At 43.4% G+C, this 21267-nt stretch overlaps 1 protein-coding gene across 1 annotated transcript in view; it reads left to right on the top strand.

Moving 5' to 3' along the window:
- The first annotated feature begins 778 nt into the window (after window positions 1-778).
- The window catches only part of LOC142010170 (bifunctional protein GlmU-like), a 62174-nt gene continuing 41685 nt past the window's right edge, over window positions 779-21267 (top strand). Inside the window, exon 1 of the transcript XR_012644710.1 lies at window positions 779-862. The gene's annotated coding sequence lies outside the window, so the exon portion shown is untranslated. The remainder of the gene's footprint in view (window positions 863-21267) is intronic.

Raw genomic sequence — 21267 nt, 5'->3', positions numbered from 1 at the left:
CTGTGCTGACATCTACATTCTGTGAGTGCAACAGTAGAAGTAACACCACTTCTCAGTTTTGATGATGCTATTTGTGGCTGCTGTTTGGCAGGCTGCAGATATGGGATCTGCGTGTTTGCATCAATGGTGTACTGGGACATACCACATGTAGACTTTAAAGATGCAACAGGAGTGACTCAAGATGTCTCTTGATTTCAGCAGTGGCATATAAGTTTCCAGACCAAAAACTGGTTCAGTCCAGCCAGATCCAGGTTTTTGTGGTGACTGATATATTGGGATGTATTTGCGTCCAGCATTTTTTGCTGAAGCAGGAATGGGTAAGTTTATTCCACGTTAGCATTTGTAGAAGAAAGGCCAAAAAATGACTGGCACAGGCTTCCATGGCACTGTCATGCCAGGATGTGTCAAGGTCAGGATTGTATTGGTGCTGTAGGAGCATCTCCATTTGTTCTGTATTTAGGCATTAAAATTTGGGGTCTGGGGTCAACAATTGGCTGGATCCAGCAAGATCCAGTTCTCAGATCCAGGTTCGTGCGTGCTCTTGCACTGGGATATGTTAGACTCTGGATCTTGTGGAGGAAGTTGGGGCAGTTAGACTTGCTCTCTATTTTGACAATACAGTTTGTGTACAAAAACTGGCAGGATCCAGGCAGGACTGTCGTGTAGCTGTGCCTTACAGCTGTAGAAGCTGCTTGCTCATGGGCACCTCCCTTTCCCAGACCTCTTGCCAGGGCCAAGCCACGTGCTTCCCCTGTGACTTTTGAACAGAGCAAACCCAGCCCTGCAGCCCAGAGGCCTGGCCACAGGAGGGAGTTCAGGGAACAGGATAGCCGGCGTGAAGGGCTCTAGCAAATTTATTATGGTGAGTTAAACTCCTCAGCTTCCTCTGCAACTTTGTTTCCTCAGCCCCAACTTCTCTGCTACAATATTAACCATCCCTGATTTCAGGAGAGGGATAGGTCCTGTGAGATTCCCTCCCTCCCCCTCTACCTCAGCCCTGCTTTCCTCTTACTGGCTCCTTCAACTCTCAGTGTCTCTGGCTGTGTCTGTTGGGGAAACAACCCTCCAAGGTCGTAATGTCCGTCCGCGTGAGTGGAGGTGGTTAAATATCTTCAGGCTTTAATTTCAGCAGCAACGCACTGGGCAACGATGCATTGCCACAGGAGGGCAATTCACCTGGAATGTACATCGTGATCCCAAAGCAACGCACAGACTTCATAATGGGTGGTACCCCACTGTGCCTGCCAGTCACACAGTCAAACCTGCCCCTTGGAGAGAGACGGGCGCGAGCAGTGTGGAAAAAATTCAGGGCCAAGACTATTTTCAAGGGAGAGCTCCCTCACACATCCGTGCTTCTTTAGATTTAAAATTAGAAGTCAGATTAAATGGGTGCGTCACAGTATCCGATTACCACAGAGGAACAGGAGGATATTTGCCCTGTATTGACTCACTGCGGGATGTGGGATACTGGATACTCAGTAAAGAATGCGCCTTGAAATAAGGAACAGGTGACTGCCCTAGTAATAGGAGAATTTGAAATTCTTCCCCTTGGGGCATCCTTTTCCTCACGTCCTCCTGCATCTCTTCGTGAAATGAAATTCAACTCATCATAATGTATTTAGGGTTTGGAACTGGGGAGGTGATGGTTCTCGTTTTCTGTTGCACTCAGGATCCTTTACAATGTTCGGGTAAATGTAATTTATTTGGGCTTTATGTCTGCTGCACATGGCCAGAACAGTGTAAAAGGGTCATAACCAAATGATAACCTGGACTAATATATTGCATGTTCTGTAAACTTCTCTATCCAAAACATGGGCTCAGCTCCTGCCTTTTATGTCGGCTTCCTGGGTGCAAAAGGGACCCCACCTTTAGTATCTGAGTGAGAGATTGGCAATTTTGGCCAAGGAGTCAGTTTTCTTCTTCTCTAGCAGCTAACCTTATTTATATCCTCTCTGCCTGGAGATCATTCAGATCACTTTCTTTATAGCCCCTTTCAATATAATTCGGACATCGGTAACGTATAATATTGCTAGCATTAAAACACTGTCTGGTTGAGATGGGGTAGGGCATTTTGGAGTCTGTTGTGGGAATACAGTGATGTACATCACTACATGGCATCTAGACGCAGGACTGCTGTTGTGTATGCAAACCTACAACTGGAGCATATGGGATGAGGCAAAAATCTGGTTCCACCAAAGTTATTTACAAAAATGTCCAAGATTTAACCCTTAAAGCCCCCTAACTCCTTGTAAGGAACAGCATTTGGTAATACTGCTCACTATCTATATCAGCGATGGGCAACCTAGGCTGGTGAGCTGGCCGTGTGAATGGCCCTCCTTCAGCTCAGTGGGCTGCAAGGTTGTTGTAACCAAGAGGGTCTCCTGGTGTAGGTTAGTTTTGCTAATTGTGTTTACCTACCTGGAATTTGTGGGTTGCACCGTTTGAACCATAGCAGCACTTTGGATGCAAAGGGAGACCATGGCTTTCACAGTCAATGTGGTGGGTGATCAGCATGTGGCTCGCTTCACCTGCTCTTGCTTTAAGTGCTTGTCACTTTAGTAATACTGATAGGAAAAAAAAAACAAACCCTTACCCAGATGGAAATCAGCAGAATCTGGCAACCCTGTTGATGGGCAACAGCAAACAAAATGTCTCACGGGTCACATGTTGATCCCCAATGGGCCACCTGCGGCCCTCAAGATGTAAGTTGCCTACCGCTGATCTATATATACGATTTGGTCTGAGTGTTGTCAGCACAGGTAGAGTGCCCTCATTATGCATGTGTTATTTAACATTCAGCTTCTTCCTACAGGCTTTGGTCTTTTTCTAAGTCCATATTTTTCTTTTATTTCATTCTCTGCTTTGTGCATCCACCATGACTAGAATTTCACAAAAGCCTCTGTAGCGCAGAAAGAACCTGGATTGAAGCAGAGTTGACTGTTACATGAAGATAATTATGCACTGAGGCCATGTATCTAGTCAGTTGATAGCATTTTGCAGAGGAAAAAATATTATGCTGCAGTCCCCAACATTTCCCAGAGCAACATCAGCCCATTGTGTTTAGCTGTGATAATATTATGTGGATTCCTTTGGTGCCTCGGTGCCGTAGTCTATTTGCAAAGGTCCGTAACTTCCATCCTATTCTTATCTTAGAAGGACCTCTAGCACCACTGACTTCAATGGGATTCTGCATTTATAAAGGATCACTGCATTTATAAAGGATCATTCATGGTGACCATTTTTCAGGACCAGGGCCTTCCAAATAATTGCAAAATGAAGATCACCATCTTTCATAGTGACCACATCTACTGGGACTAGAGAGCGTCTCTTCTCCAGTCAAATCACTGCATTTCCACACAAAATAGCAAATAATCACACTCTCACCCCTAAAAAAATTTTTTTTGCAAGTAGCCAGGCCATAGACATTCACTAAAATATAGCACAAATATGCTTTTCCAATGTTATTTAAAAAGGGGTCATTTTTAAAATAATGATGCATACAGAGAGAGCTCTCACAGAAGAATGTTCTCTAAAACTTAAGCATATTTTTAGTATCAAAGTGGTTGCTGTGACACATTCTGTGGTATGCAGAATGACGGTTAAGACCAAACAATGCACAGTTGAATGTAGCAATTACACATTGGCTACGTCTACACGTGAAGCCAACATCGAAATAGCTTATTTCGATGTAGCAACATCGAAATAGGCTATTTCGATGAATAACGTCTACACGTCCTCCAGGGCTGGCAACGTCGATGTTCAACTTCGACGTTGCGCGGCACCACATCGAAATAGGCGCTGCGAGGGAACGTCTACACGCCAAAGTAGCACACATCGAAATAAGGGTGCCAGGCACAGCTGCAGACAGGGTCACAGGGAGGACTCAACAGCAAGCCGCTCCCTTAAAGGGCCCCTCCCAGACACAGTTGCACTAAACAACACAAGATCCACAGAGCTGACAACTGGTTGCAGACCCTGTGCCTGCAGCATGGATCCCCAGCTGCCGCAGCAGCAGCCAGAAGCCCTGGGCTAAGGGCTGCTGCCCACGGTGACTATAGAGCCCCGCAGGGGCTGGAGAGAGAGCATCTCTCAACCCCCCAGCTGATGGCCGCCATGGAGGACCCAGCAATTTCGACGTTGCGGGACGAGGATCGTCTACACGGTCCCTACTTCGACGTTGAACGTCGAAGTAGGGCGCTATTCCGATCCCCTCATGAGGTTAGCGACTTCGACGTCTCGCCGCCTATCGTCGAAGTTAACTTCGAAATAGCGCCCGACGCGTGTAGCCGCGACGGGCGCTATTTCGAAGTTAGTGCCGCTACTTCGAAGTAGCGTGCACGTGTAGACACAGCTATTGAGAGGTGTCTGATTGCTTTTTTTTTTTTAAGGCCCCAAAACCACATGAACTTTTATGGAGTGCTTCAACTGAGTCATTTAAAATAAATAAATAAATAAAAAGCTTTGAATGGCAAAGTCCAGATAATCAAAGATTTACCCAGCTGCTTAACAACTCTTATGCTTAACTTCCAGCATAAGTCTTGTGGATTCAGGTCTCAAAGGTCATAGACAAGTCCAGGGGTTTTCTCATATGTTTCTCTAAGCAAAAGACAATTTCTTCAAGACAATAAAAAGGCATGAAAAATGATTTTGGAAAGCAATTATTCCTATGGTTAAGAGGAGTGGTCTGGCACACTCTCTTTGCTGACAAAATACATTAGGTTGCAATTGTTTTTTTCACCCTGAATTTTCTTTAAATCCTGTATCCAGCTACCTTCTTGGACAAGATTGGAAAAGTCAGCTGTGCTTTTGCTCATTTCAACCACCAGGTGTCGTTATTTTAGGCCACAGAGCTGCTGAACCTTCTATGGAGAAGCGCTTCAGAGCTTTGCTGAGTTTTTCTGGGCATGCTTCCAAATGGTAATATCGGTTTCCGCCCATCAAGTTACAGAGCTAAGAAGTTCATTTAAAAATGGGGGAGAGGGTCATCTAAAAATAAACCCAAATCTCATTTCTCTCACTGCAATACTTTTGCAAAAATTAGTTTGTGAGCTAAGGGCCTGCTCCTGCAACTGACACCCTGTGCAAAAGGCTGCATGCTGGTGTACAGCCTCACTGAGGTTAGTGGGTTTCTGCAAAGGGACAGGAATCGTCTTTCATGGAACTAACTGCAGGACCAATGCTGAAATCACCTACAGCTCTATACAGACAAAAGCCGCGTCTACATGTGCTGGCTACTTTGAAGTAGCCGCGCCAACTTCGAAATAGCACCCGCCACGTCTACACGTGGGGGGCGCTATTTTGAAGTTGACATCGACGTAAGGTAGCGAGACGTCGAAGTCGCTATCCTGACGAGGAGATGGGAATAGCGCCCTACTTCGACGTTGAACGTCGAAGTAGGGCACGTGTAGCCGATCCACGTCCTGCAACATCGAAATAGCAGGGTCCGCCATGGCGGCCATCAGCTGAGGGGTTGAGAGACGCTCTTTCCAGCCCCTGCGGGGCTCTATGGTCACTGTGTGCAGCAGCCCTTAGCCCAGGGCTTCTGGCTGCTGCTGCTGCAGCTGGGGATCCATGCTGCATGCACAGGGTCTGCAACCAGTTGTCAGCTCTGTGGATCTTGTGCTGTTTAGTTCAAGTGTGTCTGGGAGGGGCCCTTTAAGGGAGCGGCTTGCTGTTGAGTCCTCCCTGTGACCCTGTCTGCAGCTGTTCCTGGCACCCTTATTTCGATGTGGGCCGCTTTGGTGTGTAGACGCTCCCCTGCAGCGCCTACTTCGATGTAGTGCTGCCCAATATTGACGTTGAACGTTGATGGCACCAGCCCTGGAGGACGTGTAGACGTTATTCATCGAAATAGCTTATTTCGATGTCGCTACATCGAAATAAGCTATTTCGATGTAGCATTCACGTGTAGATGTAGCTAAACTGTGTTAAAGGGCTAACCATAAATCTTTGGTGCTGGGGATGGTGAAGGAGGGGTGGCACCATCAGCAAAATCTGGATAAAGCTTTTCCAAAAGGACTAGAGATTTTCAGGTGCCCTCCTTGAGAGGCCTTAAATGGGCCTGATTCTCAGAAAGTGCCCCCCCATAAGGAGGTCTGTATAAGGTGTCTCATTACAACTACCCAGAAATCATGGAAGCTAAAATCGCTAGTCACTTTGCAAGTCTGGGGGCTGTGTACCAGGGTTCCCTCTAATTTTTTCCATCCATATGCAGAATAAATTTTGTTTTGGGCATCAAAGTATATGCAGACATGCACCACCTGTAGAAACCCATGCTGCCTGCTGTGGTTGCTCTAGTAACTAGCTGGGTGGCATTTGACTCTCGTGGGTGGCTGCCCACATGCTCATCTTGCAGGGAATTCTGCTGAGCACCACCTAAATTCTGCTTCCCTCGTGGGACAGCTCTTGCGTCCAGCATTATTTTCTCTGTTTTTCTCTTTTTCAAAGCATCGCAAGCCCTCACTAGTGAAATATGCCCTATTGATCGCCTACTCCTAGTGTACAGGGCTGGCTTTGTGACTGATAATCAGCCAGATGCCTTGCAGTACAGATAGAATCCATTATCGCTTTCCTTTCACCAACTTTCACTTTTTGGTGTTGGGTGCATAAATGGTCCGCTGGATCATTTTGGCAAAATAGGTAGGAGGTGTGAAGCTTAGCAGAGCGCCCTTGGACACCCACAGTGGACAGCATGTGTGTCTGTTGGTGGTGCACATCCGCACATGCACAGAACAAAATTTATTCTGCCCATGGATGGAAAAATTGGAGCGAATAGTGCCATGTGGGGGGCTGTGGAGTGATGGCAGCCTCCATAAGGCTGCCATAATGGCTTCAGGGCTGTGTATTGGAGCCCTGGCCATAATCTCTCTTCCCTCCTTCACCCCTGCCATGAGCATATTCCCTGGGCCCAGACTCATGGTATCCGTAGAAGGTAGCAGCTGGATGTGGGCTGTCAGGTGCCCTTTTCCCAGCGTAATGTGACAGAAGCAGGAGAGAGTGTTTCACCACTGGTGCCTTCCACTGTTACTATGAAAAAGACCATTCTGGACTTGTGACTCTTTCTTAGCTTATTGAGAGCACTGTAGGTGTAAAAGAAATGCACAGCTGCCAAGTATCATAACTTGCTGCCTAAATCAGTCCCTAATGTCTGGTGTGCCCGGCTTTAGCCATGCTTCTTGTTTTATCTTACTCAGGTGTAGCACGAGTGGCTCCCTTCATGTTGGAAATTATAACTGCCAGCTCTGTTACATATCTTTTGTGGTACAGGCATATTTCTGGCACCAGTGATGCGGGGGCTGATTTGGGAAAACAGTTAAGTAAGCACTTACTCACTCAAGTGTTGATAGTCCTCCAGTGCCTTCCCACAATTCCCCTCACCTTCAGGAGGACAGACAAGTTCTCCCATAATTCAGTGGGAGTGGATTGCTCAGCATAGTGCGGCACAAAGAAACATGGGATCTGGCTGCAGAATTTTAGCAGCACCCTTGAGGGGAGGACACAAGACCTGATGGTAAGTGTGGCTGCTCACACCCTGGCTCGACTGTTATCTGGGTGCCAGTCACCCTCTTTCTGCAGTTAAGACACAGGCCAAGTGATTTGCCCGAGGTTACACAGGTGGGTTGTGACAAAGCAGGGACTCAAACTCAGGTCATCCCAGTCCAGGCCAAACCGGAGTTCAAACTCCCTATTTTTCTCTCATGATGCCTTTTATGAACTTAATCCTGGTAGCTGGTGGGAAATGTTTGGGTCTTCAAAATGTTGATATTTTTTCTCTTTACTGACTCAAGTACTGCGCGGTTAAAATGTTTTAAAAACGTAACTTTGACAGAAAATGTGCATGAAACGAAATTCTGAAATGGTCTCTGAAAAATGTTCAGCGTTTCCCATCTAACTCTACTAATGACATAAAGGAATTAAGACAACTAGTTGGCAGCACTGCAAGAGGCGGAGGGCTTCAGTGTTAGCACCTCCAGCTCAGAATTTTACCCCTTTGATTTTGAACAATTGGGTGGGTTTTTTAATTTGTTTTTGGTTTTTTGCTGTGGATATATAATGGTCCAGTCCAACAGAGAGACAGATGATAAGGCTGATACTCACTCATATTCTGTCCATCCTTCCCTGAGCCGATTCAGCTGCAGGGTTGGATACCAGCCTGCCACAGTCCCGCTGATTTTAAAATGAGTTGCAGAGCTGGTTGTGGAAATCAGTGACTCTTTTCTGAAGAACAGAGCTCTTAGTGTGTGAGCTGCTGTACTGTCCTCCTTTTGTTTTTCTCTCTTTAGCTCTTTGTTATATTAAAATCTCCAATCTTGAGCAAATAGCATATGGGGAGAAAACATCTTTCTCTTAAAAGACGTAAAATGGTCTAGGGACCATGTTAATGTATAAACTGTACAGGTGGCTGGTTTGGGACCAAAGGCAACTTCTTCCTTTTTAACATCTTTGTCTTCATCATTAATACATATAATTTAACATTTATATCGCACTTCATTGAGCCACATGCTCAACTTGTGCAAAGCTGCATAGCTCCATTGACTTTGAAGAAGTGGGTCTGCCCACGAAAGCTCATCACCTAATAAATTATTTTGTAAGTCTTTGAAGTGCTACTTGACTGCTTTTTGTTTTGATAGCTATCTCTCTGTGACTTCAACAGAGCTTTGCTCATTTACACTAGGTGGGGATCTGTTCTGGTAATTTAGGATGGTGTATGGATAGTCATTAATTAGTGGAGCATGAGAGAGCCCTGATATTCTCTTCCCATTAACTTTTTACAAAGGCATGTCACTGTCTTGTCAATGTCAATGTGCAGATTTAAGTATATAGCTTGACAAAATTGCTAAAACTCTTACCAAAGGGACAACTTGTTTTGAAATAGCACCAGGGCCCCTAGGTTGAATATAATCAAGGCAAGGAACTTTAGTGCTGTGTATGGTCACTAAAGGAGAGCAACGTAGTCAAAACTGGCATGAATTGCTTTGAGACTGTGTTACTACAGAACCTATTAATCACCCATAGACTCTTCCCATTGACTTCAATGGGGCTTTGGATGTGAACCTTGAGAAACAAAAATCAGGACCATAATTAGGGTCTAAAAAGAAATCTTTCATAGATGCAAAACATACAGATTCTCAAAATAGTGACTTTTGGATGGGGCAAGTAGAGTTTGCAGCAATTAATGATTTAGTGCAGGGTCTTAAGGCAATGTATTTCCACAGACACTACACTAGGACTAGGAATTTAGCAGCTGGGTGCTGTTCGTCCTGTTTACATTGTAGCTATAGGAATCAGTGATCCCTGCGAGGCAGCGGGAATCAGTAGTTTCTATGGAATGATATGACTTGCTGGAACAACAGTACAGGTGTCACATCGCAGAGCTCATTGGAGAGTCTGCCGTGTGAAGAGGTGGGTGGAGAGGATGGGGAGAGGACTTATATGAGGTGGTCCCAAAGCAAGGACTAAAAAGTTAGAATCTGACTCGTGAGATATTAATCCTTATTACAGAGCTCGGTGCGATTTAAATGTCAGACTTGTGCCTTGCTCACATGACTGCTTGAGACCAGTAGGAGAAGCATAATCTCAAGGCTGTATTTTTTTAGTCTGCGATCCACCCCAGCTTTCACCAGTCACAAGTGTCATCCAGTGGAGAGGCCCTGAACTGAAGCTCTGATCTCAAGTGGGGCTTCTAGGCCTTACTGTAGCACCAATCGCAAATAACAAAAATTAGTTTGGGAGCGCTACCCATGTGTGTAAACCCATGTGTGTGCTTAAAAGTTTGCAGGATCAGGGCCACAGAGTTTGTTGGGTTTGTTTTCCTGATCTTCACCTGTTTCTTCAGTTATAATGCGGGGGGCAGAAACCATTTCACATGGGTTAGTGTTTGCTGGCATACATTTCTTCTGCTTTGTCAAAGTAGTGACTATTGCTTGTCTCTTCGACATTCAAAACGCCACTTGAAGACACACTGAAAAGTCCCTTGTTCAGAGTTGCCTTTTTTAGGGTCAGGAGGGTATGTCCACATTGCTGTTTCGAGGTGTGATTCCTAGCCTGGGGAGACAGACTTGGGCTAGCTCTGCTCCAGCCAGCATGCTAAAAAATAGCAGCATTGACTTTGCAACATATAGGTGGTGTCATGGGTTAGCAACCTGAGCCTGGACCCAGGGGCTTGGGTGGTTTGTTCGAGCCATCATCAGAGCCACAGTAGCCACACGAGTGTCGGTGTGAGCAGAGCTGGTGTGAGTTTTCTAACCATGCTTGCAAGCATGCTGTTTCCATGCTGCAGTGTAGACACACCCTTCAAGGTTTAGAGTACAACTGTTTTCTCTTGAACTTAAGTATCAGAGGGGTAGCAGTGTTAGTCCGGATCTCTAACAGCAACGAAGGGTCCTGGGGCACCTTACAGAGTAACAGAAAAGTTTTGAGCGTGAGCTTTCGTGAGCAAAGACTCACTTCATCAGATGCTCAAAAGAGCATCTGATGAAGTGAGTCTTTGCTCACGAAAGCTCATGCTCAGAAGTTTTCTGTTAGTCTATAAGGTGCCACAGGACCCTTCGTTCTTGAACTTAAGTGGGAGATTTTTACGGGCTTGTGCAAAAGTGGGGCCTAACAGTCCTTTATACCTTTAAAAATCTTCCCGTATGTGGGGGGTTTTCATTTGCTTGCCTCAGTCAGTTATGAAACAAGGTACCGGTGGATATACATGTCTCATTGACATCAACACAACTATGTTCTCATTGCGAACTGTATTTGTTAAAAATCAGTAGGAAGCTCCCAAGAGCACAAAATATTGGCTTTGTCTATGTAATGGGCAGCCAGTTTCCTCCTTAGGTAATACTGTGGCTATAGTTTTATAGATCTCCTGGCTATAGGGTTTGTAATGAGCTGTTATTTACTGTGGGGAGGTCACGTACTATTCTGTTAGAACAACAAATTAATGCAACTCTAAACAGGGTGGCCCTAAATCTATATAAACAAGCAAACTGATACTCGGCAGCAGGTCTGCAAAAAAGGTGTGCGTGAACTGTAAATACAGCAATTACAGTAAATATGACAGCCAGCTCACGACAGCTTTAGGTCTTGATCCTGGTTAGTGCTGAATGCCTTTTTGCAAGGCACACAGATGTGAAATCTGGCACACTGTCAGGAAGTGCTCAGCACCTTGTGAGTCTAACCCTGGTCAGGAAAGTTATCAGACAAAAGAGACAACAGGCATACTGATTTGTTCCTTCATAGATCTCCCAAGTAGCAGCGTCTCAAGGAGAGAAGGAAACCAAAGATGGGCAAGGGAAAGCAATGTGTCAGCAATAAACACTGCCTAGCAGAACCCACTTAAATTTAAGCTAAAATGGTGCCAAAGATGAAGTCATCCTTAGTCATCCTCCTATAAGAAGTTCTGCTGGAGATAATTCAGAAACTAGCAGTGTTGACTGATATACCCCGTGTGCTTTACCTGGGTCCTCTGATTTCCACAGGAGCCTTTCAAAAGTCTGCCCTGCTTTCTCCAGCTCTCCGTTGCTTGGGAAAATGTGGACTACTTGTACGATATTCAAAATCAAAGTCCTGTGCAAATGCTAGGAATGTTACAGAGGTAAATCCGGGTCCATTATGTGATATGAGGACAAAAGGAACAGCACGAGTGGCAAATATTGACTTGTTTCTGAATGACCTGTGAATTCAGAGAATAGCTAACTCAATCTATCTCAAGAAGTAGTCAATTGCAATAATGTATGTCCCTTCCAGAATAGCTTATCTGTGGTTACCAGCTGCCAAGGTTTCTCAGTTTGTTTTCTAGAGAGCAGTGGTTCTGGTAACTGTTTTTTCCCATGGTTGCATACCTTATGGCCCTCAGCAAAGGTCCGAATTTTTCTGTTCGGACCAGACCACCATAGAGATTGTGGTGCTCATCCTCTGGTTTTGTTTTTTGTTTCCTCTCTCTTTGGTGTACACCCTGGATTTGAAGAGCATCTCTTTATGAAGCACCATAATGATAAGAATGTACCTTCAGCCCCCAGAAGGTCATTTCGGTTCTGCCAGCATGGTTCTTGCCTTCTTTAACCACACCCTCTTTGGCAAAGTTAAGTTAGTTTCTGGCACGTTTATCCTTTAGTCCTTTCTCCCAAATTTGCTGAAATTGTCTGGCAGATGCTGGGACTGTTGCCATGCTAAGGTCAATGTAGGCTTTGACATCTTGCTCTATCACCAACATTGAAAGGAAATTGTATCAGCCCTGGTTGAAATCTTTGACTCTGAGGTTGAAAGTCATCCAGTGGGTTTGGACCCAATAATTTCAATAAGGGCTATTGGTTTTTTTCTGTATTAAAATTCAAAACAAATACAGCCGACTTTCAGAGTTACAAATTGACCAGTCCACTACACTTCATTTGGAATTGAAAGGATGCAATCAGGCAACAGCAAAGACAAAAACCAAAAACCAAAACCCAACCAACCAACCAAAAAAACAAATCCAGAACAGTACTGTGTTAAAAGTAAACTACTAAAAACAAAAGAAAAGTTTTAAAAAAAGATCGGAGAGCGTGCTTGTTTCAATTAAATTTGGATGGTGAAAAGCAGTGTTTTGCTTCTGCACAGTAAAGTTTCACAGCTGTATGAAGTCAATGTTCAGTGGTAAACTTTTCAAAGAACAGCTGTGATGTTTGCTACACAGAACAAAACAACCTCCATTCTTGAGATGTTCGTACCTCTGAGGTTCTACTTTAAGAAACAGAAGGTATATGAAATTACTCAGTTCTCTGTATCCATCCATTTCATAGGCAGCAGGTTTAAAAACAAACAAAAGGAAGTATTTCTGTCTTCACACAACTTGTAGTCAACCTGTGGAAGATTTTGCCAGAGAATGTTGTGAAGGCCAAGACGTCAGCAGGGTTCAGTAAAGGATGGGATACATTCATGGGGGATCGGTTCATCAAAGGCTATTAGCCAGGATGAGCAGCGATGATGTCCTCAGCCTGTTTGCCAAAAGCTGGGAGTGGGCGATCACCTGTTTTGTTCATTCCCTCTGAAGCATCTGGCATTGGCTACAGGTGGAAGACAGGATATTGGGCTAGATGGCCCATTGGTCTGACCCAGTATGGCTATTCTTATATTCTTACCAAGGCCCACTGCTTCAGTTGTCAAAATCAAATTTTCTAAGGGTGTGTCTTCACTATGTGGAAGATCAACCCGGTCAGCATTGATTTTCCAGGGTTTGATTTCCAGGCCTAATAGAGATGCATGAAATCAGACTATCTGGGGTTGACCGTTGACCCCTGTACTCCTCAATATAGCAAGGAGTAAGGGAGGTCAAGAAGCGAGTTTCTCCTGTTGATCTTCCTCTGTGAGGGTGGCCAGGTAAGTTGATTGTAGATAATTTCATTCTAGCTATGCGACTGCTGTGCCTATATATACAGTCCACTTTAACGTCTAGTGCAGACCTGGCCTAACGGTGCCATTTGTGCTATGGTCTCCTTTGCCGCCTTGAGACTGGGCTCTGACTCCTTCTTGCTGCACCTTTCACAGGTCTTCTTCTTGATTTTCCACTTTCCCCACTTGCTCACCACCCTGGCAGTCTGGGATTCTCTTTTCTTTCCTTTACTACTAAATTACACAGGGGGACTAGCTCACTGCTGGCCCCATGTGTTGTGGGGACATTAACAAAAGAACCAGGCTTTAAGCAGCACCTGGAAAACAAGGAGTTCCCATGTTCATTAACACATCCTGGTCTGCTTTGGTAATTGTGGAGGACTAGGAACTTTATAGGCACTGTACATGGGGATTTGCTGGAATGGGACAGAGCGTGCAGCACCTGGCAGAGTTTAGCCAAAACCATAAAGATGGTTTGACCCACCCAAGGAAAAGTAAATGAAAGATTGTGTTGCTGAACTCCTTAGCTGGCTGTGCTAACAAAGATCCTGCTGTAATTTATAGGATCATAGGTCTTGCAGTCTAGTTCAGACTTGAAGTCCATCTAAATATCCCATGGCCAGTAACAGATGCTTGGCATTAGATCCATTCAAGCTTAATTCTCTCACCATGGTGAGAGAACTGACAATCCATTACTGAGAGTCCAAGTAAAGAGCCAAACAAGGGGAAATGTTCCTGTTAGCCAAAGCAATAGCAGGGGATCCAGTTTATGGACGCAACATATGCACAGTGACACTAATAAATAAAAATCCAAACAAGACAATGGAGATCCAATGAATGATTAAGAGCATGTGAATTTGCAGTACTGTATTCTGTAGCAACAACCTATGAAAATTAAAGTCTGATCGTATTCCTACTTTTTAGTGTTTCTGCAAAAAGTGAGGAAGATTCAGACAATGAAAACCAAGGAAGAGGTTCTCAGGGACACAAATAGCAGTTTAGTGCCTAAATCCCATTAAAAGAGAGTGGGAATTATGTATCTAACTCCTATCTGTCACTTTGGAAATTTTCCCTTGGCCCTTACATGATCCACCTGGAACTCAAAAGTAGAGAGTACAGTTCAGCAAAGCACTTCAGACCATGCTTAAGCATGAGACTTAAGCACACGTGTAAATATAAGAGCATGCTGAACTGTGTAGGGCCCCAATTCAGCAATGCTCTTACATGTGTTCTTAATTCTATTCCGGTTTAACAGAGCACTTGAACTGGTGCTTATATGTTTTGCTGACTTGGGACCTATATTAGCTCTACACATTTTATTGGTTTTCAAAAAAATTTAAATCAGATTATTTGCTGAACAAATTCTCACATAAAATTCATGATCTAGTTGGCAGCCAGAATGGACTCCATTTGCACAGAATTTGATGCAATTTAAAATGCATTTTTAAAAAAACAAAAAGACTTGTTTCCATCCCAGGTGTTGGCTCTCTTTATTTGCCCGTATCTTGTATTTAAAGGCTCATTTTCAAAGCGGCAACTTACATGTGTTTGCAGAACACCAAACTTCTTATTTTTCTTGTTTTGAACCATGTTTTAATACCCTTGTTGGGCCACTGATCTGCTAACAAAGATGCCATTAAAAACTGGAGGTTGCAATTTGTAATTTATTAATTTACAGTTCATATTCCAAAACAAAGAACAAAGTTTAGCATTGGCCATTCTTCACAGCGCTTTTTCCAGTTTTCCATCCCATTTGGTGAGGTGAAAGTTGTAAAGATGTTTTTTCTGGCAATCTTTCTTATTGTGTTCGCTTATAATTGTGCCTCATTTATTTGCAGACATTTTATCATCTACCGTACCTCATATCTTGTATCTTTTCTAATACTGTATTAAAATATTTCAATGTGTCTGGCACATCAATTAAAAAGTAACCATCCTTTGAGAAGAGGACTTACCAAACACTGTGTGTTTTGCTTTTTTGTTTTGTGTTTAAAGGCTATGTATAAAATATTAAACAAACATATACTGTACAGTAAGAAAAATGCAATTATCACATTTCCCCACTTTTTTCCCAAACAAATTCCTCTATGCTTTTCCACGTTAACAGCAGGGAACAAAAATGTGCAAAATAAGAAGATATATTTTTAATGTATGGTTCAGGTTTTTTTTAAAGGCTGCATTGGATTCAGATTAAACCCTGCTGCGGGTTCAAGGGAAAATTTAAGAAAATCAATTTTCCAGATTGGTGGGGGTGGAGGGGAAGAGGGAAGAAAAACACTGCAGTTTATAATGTTCTTTGTTATTTGAATCAATAGCTCTGTTCCCATGAATAGCTGAATAATCACTTTTTTGTCCAGCGTTGGTATACATACAGACTTATCTCCTTCAGACTTTGGTGTTGAACCTGCAGTCGCACATATTTGATCATTAACAGTTTCTTGCTCTTATCATTGTTAATTTTTTCTACATCTGTGAGTCATGCTCTGCGACTGGAAGGTGGTGATTATTCCCTGCTGTGGAACCGGCATGCTCTAGAAAAAGATGCTTTTCAGATAAATTAAGATTCTCACAAGAAATCATAAGGAATGTCAAGAAAGCAGTTCCTAAATGTAACAATTTTGGTGGGGAAACTGGCAAATATGTTGTGTCTTGTAGAATTCAGAGGGTGAAAGGAACCATTCCTAGCTTACAAAGTAACAGGGCTTCAGAAGAAAACACTTGTATAAAATCAGTATTTGGACAGGCTGGGTATTTTTGCTACCTACTCTTAGAAATCGGTAGTGTGTAATATCTGGGTAAATACTGATGTCAGGACTGGCCATAGCCACCTGCAGAGTCTGAGAAAGCAGCAATTCTCAGCAGCAGTACAAGGGAAACAGCATTTAAAGTGGGTGTAGATTTCTCATCAGCAAAGTTCCCTGGGCATTACCATTTGCAGACAGCTATCGGTTACCTACAGCAACTCATGAGTGGTGTTTGCATGTTAGTGGAATATTAAATAATTAAGGACTTGATAATGCTAACCTTGTATACAGTACAGTATTGTCTCATTCAGAGTTACCTGCCTAGATAGGTTGTGGAATCTCCATCACTGGAAATATTTAAGAGCAGGTTAGATAGACACCTATCAGGGATGGTCTAGACGGTGTTTGGTACTGCCATGAGGGCAGGGGACTGGACTTGGTGGCTATGTCTATAGTAGAGAGTTTTGTTGACAAAACTGGGATTTTGTTGACAAAACTCACGGAACATCTACACACAAAATGCATTTTGTCGACAGAAACTGTTGACAAAAAAGCCATGTAGACACTCCAGTGGGGGGCCTTTTGTTGACAGAGCGGATCAAAAGATTGATCCACTTTTATGTGTAGACGTTCTCTGTTGACAGAAGTTTTGATGGAACATCTCTTCCAACGGTAACTTCTGTAGACAGATGCTTCTAGTGTAGATGTAGCCTGTGACCTCTCAAGGTCTCTTCCAGTTTTAGTGTTGTAGTGTTCTATCATTGTCTCAAGGGCTACCTTAGTCAGGGCCCCATTACGGTGCTGGTAGGTGCTGCAGAAACACATAGTAAAAAACAGTTCCTGCCGAGAAGGAATTATGACTATAAAATAGACAAGGAATGCTATAAAAGTATTACTGGAGAGAAGGACCTAAGGCAGATGAAGACTTGTCTGAAGTCACACATGCAGTCTGTGACTGATCTGGTAACTGAGCTGAGTCAAAGTTTCCCAAGCCCCACCATTATAAGATTTTCTTTCAGTGTGGGTTGTGCAGTGTGGTTCGTATGCAGTCATCCTGTGTCCTTGAATGGGTCTTGTGCCTATAATAAGGGTGACACGCAGAAGCCTCTCTAATAGGATTGGTCTCGTAGTGTCTTGTTGGTTAAAAGCGATATTAGAGCACTGCTGGTAAGGAGCTTCCCTTTTTTCCCCTCTACAGTTTTGCAATTTCAGTTGTCATTGCACATAACCCTGCAAGGGCATGTTCACTGCAGAGACTAACGAGGACATGCATAACAAAGAAAACTGGAAACAAAGCTTTCACTGGTTTGGGTTCAGTAATTCATACTTATTATCACTTCGTATTTTGAGCATCACCTTTTCCACTTACATATATGGTTAAAAAGATATTTCCAGAAGATAGTAACCTTGGCAGTAGTTGTCAAGGCTAATAGTTTGACATTTCATATCACCCACAACTAATCAACTGAACATGGCAACACATTTGAAAAGCCCATTATAGATGTATGGCTCAGGAGTAATATGTCAAAGCTAGCACTAACAGCTGTTATGTAAACAGGCTGATTTTCTTCTGCTGACTAGTCACATGGTAAAAGAAAAAGTGCTTTTGAAGGACTCAAGAGCATCTAAGCATGAGGACCTGAATGGTGCACTGTACTTTTGAATGCCATATATTTATAGAAAGTTCCCCTCAGAGATAAGTACACGGTCTTCTCTTTTCAGCTGCTTTTAAGATATTTTTTCTCCTCCCAAATGGCTGTATTTTCCCAAAGATGTACAGTAAAAGCCACCAGGCGGCAAGTGTCTCTGAAACCCTTTGAAAACCATCCAGGGTACAAATGGTTTCCATAACTGTTGTCTGTGCTTTCCTCTGAGATCAGGGATGCTCAAAGAACCTAAAAGTTACATTCAAAACTGTCTGGACTTCCCAAATACCCAAGTCTAGTAAGCCAAACAGAAAAAAAGTGTGAGTGTGAGAGAGAGAGAGAAAAAATTTAGTTTTAAGTCTTCTAGAATGTCAAGTTGCTCAAGATTATATTTCTTGAGATTGTTGAGCTTGCTAAATTGCCGAGGAAATAATATTTTTCTTCAGATGCTGGCTGGGTTTCAAAGCTAAAGTGAGGAACTTGGTTCTCTCTGAAAACACCACTGAGCAACCTTTTATGGTGGAGTGAAGAAGGTCTTTAACTTACACATGCAGGAGCTTCAGCTGAAGGCTGTCAATTTTACGTCATAATAATTTTTAATTCTGCAGCAGTGTGTGTGTGGGCTGGCTCACCTTGGTTTCTTGTTTAGGAAATAATTGCAAGTGAATATAGAAATCTGCAGCAAACTCATGCTTTTTAGAAGTGAAATTGAAGTTCTTTCTTGGAAGAATCAGATGTGAAAGAGGCAACCATCAGCAGTGTCACATGGCACTGAGAAGATAGTGGCTTTCAAATGCACTGGTGCAACTTCCACTGATACCAGTGTGAGCTCTGTGTGTGCCATGGGGAGCAGAATTTCGCTTACTGACCTTAGCAGAGACATTGAGTGGAGGTAGAAGAAATTAGGGCCATCCTACATGAAGCAGGTAAGTCACTTGTAGATATGCAATTCTATCTACAGCAACTGCATAGCTAGAATCGACTTATCTACTACAAAAGGATCTTAATAAATTGGGTGATTGGGCAAAAATGGCAGATGAAATTCAATGCTGATAAATGCAAAGCAGTGCACATTGGAAAATATAATCCCAGCTAGACATATAGAATAAGGGGGGTCTGACTTAGCTGTTACCACTCAAGAAAGAGATCTTGGAGTCATTATAGGTAGTTCTCTGAAAACATCCACTCAATGTGCAGCAGCAGTCTGAACAGTTAACAAAATGTTGGGAATCGTTAGGAAAGGAATAGATGATAAGACAGAAAATGTCATATTACCTCTATATAAATCCATGGTATGTCCACATCTGGAATACTGTGTGCAGATGTGGTTGCCCCACCTCGAAAAAAAATACTGGAATTGGAAAAGGTTCAGAAAAGGGCAACAAAAATTATTAAGGGTATGAAGTGTCTGCCATATGTGGAGAGATTAATAAGACTGGGACTTTTTAGCTTGGAAAAAGATGATGAAGGGGGGATATGATAGTGGTATATAAAATCATGACTTGTGTGGAGAACATAAATAAGGAAATGTTATTTATTCCTTCTCACAACACAAGAACTAGGTATCACCAAATGAAATTATTAGGCAGCAGGTTAAAACAAACAATAGGAAATATTTTTTCACACAACGCACAGTTAACCTATGGAACTCCTTGCCAGAGGATGTTGTGAAGGCCAAGACTATAGCAGAGTTTAAAAAGTAATTAGATAAATTCATGGAGGATAGGTCCATCAGTAGCTATTAACCAGGATGGGCATGGAGGGTGTTCCTAGCCTCTGTTTGCCAGAGGCTGGAAATGGGCAACAGGGAATTGATCACTTGATGATTACCTGTTCAGTTCATTCCCTCTGGGGCACCTGGCATTGGCCACTGTTGGAAGACAGGAAACTGGGCTTGATGGACCTATGGTCTGACCCAGTATGGCTGTTCTTATGTTCTTACATTCTTATCTGCAATCAACTTACCTGGCTGTCGTCACAGAAGGAGATTGCCAGGAGAGTTTCTCAGTTTCTTCCATCAACCTCCCTTATTCCTCGCGATATTGAGGAGTACAAGGGTTGACTGCCGACCCCAGACAGATTCATGCATCTCTTGTTGTTGGCTTATACATGAACACTGCAATGGAAGTAGAACTAATGAACACCCATCATTAAATAATCTGGTTAATTGGAACTATTTGCAAGTGAGTGGCTCAGAGAGTGCTATGCTGCATGGAGAAATGAAATCTAGACTGGCCAAGAGATGCTAGCTTCCCTGCTTGGTATGCACTGCAAAGTTTGACGCTTCGAAGTTGCCGTGGGGGGAAAATTAGCCTAATGAAGTGCTGCGTATTCGCCACAGCACTTCATTACTAATCTCCTGTAGCCCTGATTACCATGTCCCCTTCAAAGCTGGGAGCAAGTGTAGATGACTTATTGTAGATGTGTAGATGTAGATGGCAAGTGTAGATGGCTTATTGTAACCATCTGTATCCCACTAGCTAACGGCTGACACATCAGACTCTGGCTATCCACCCAGGAAGACCACAAATCTATTTTGGTAGCAAAGGTGCCTGGCCAAGTCTACTGCTGGCAAAGTATGGTATTAATGCCAATATATATGCTACTAGTACTTTGCATTTCCTCTTCAGCTGGCCAAACACTCCTTTTCAGACCCTTTTTATGCATTGCTGCAACCACGCCCCTCTAATAGTTACCAGTCTTTACCTTGGACACATGTTGGTTTGATCAGAATTTCTCTGTTCATCTCCCTATCACCCTGACCTTATCTCTAAGAGAGGCCAATATGTTCCTGTAATCTTTGGGGCGTGTTCTTGTACCACACTTGGTATTAGGGTGTTCCAGTTCCATCCTTATGGAATGTGCTACCATCCGGGTCTGGTGCCTAGGAACATATGTGTTTTTGCAACACTAGTCCTGCTCATGCCTGGGTTTTGAGACTGCATGCAGGCAGAGCCTGACTTTTGCTTACAACCTTACTTTTGCTAGCTTTGCCTTGCGTTAGCTGAGCCTGACTACCACTTTAGTTCAGGCCTCAGGCCTTATACCAGACCTCATGTTTCAGGCTCTTTCTTTCTACATGTTGAACCTCTCTCGTCCAACACCCTCAGGACCTGACCGCTGCCAGAGGAGAGAATTTGCTGGACAACAGGAGGACAATATTGTCTAGCACATTACCAACATTTCCACGGCTTACTGGGCTCTTAGAAGACATTTAGGGAGAATTTACAGCTAAATAGCAGCACAGAATACTGAGAGCCAGGGCTGATGGCTGTACACAAACTTTACGGGGCCATAGGAAATGTGGTCACACCCGTGATAAGTGGTGGTCTGGATAACTGAAATCATGCCGATTGCAGAGTTTGCCAGGCAAGAGAGTTCCAGATTAGAGAGGTTCAACCTGTGCTATAATGACACTGAAAACAATCAGTGGGTGCACAGAAGCTGTGAATAGCTTCTTGATGGGAACGCTGCATGGTGAAGTCCCAAGAAATGGCCTTCCCATAGAAGAAAGCTTTGGT

Source organism: Carettochelys insculpta, chromosome 3 (assembly GCF_033958435.1).
Source record: "Carettochelys insculpta isolate YL-2023 chromosome 3, ASM3395843v1, whole genome shotgun sequence".
NCBI classification, from domain to species: Eukaryota; Metazoa; Chordata; order Testudines; family Carettochelyidae; genus Carettochelys; species Carettochelys insculpta.
Note: the sequence above shows the minus strand (reverse complement) of the source record. Positions and strands in the feature narration are given on the sequence as shown.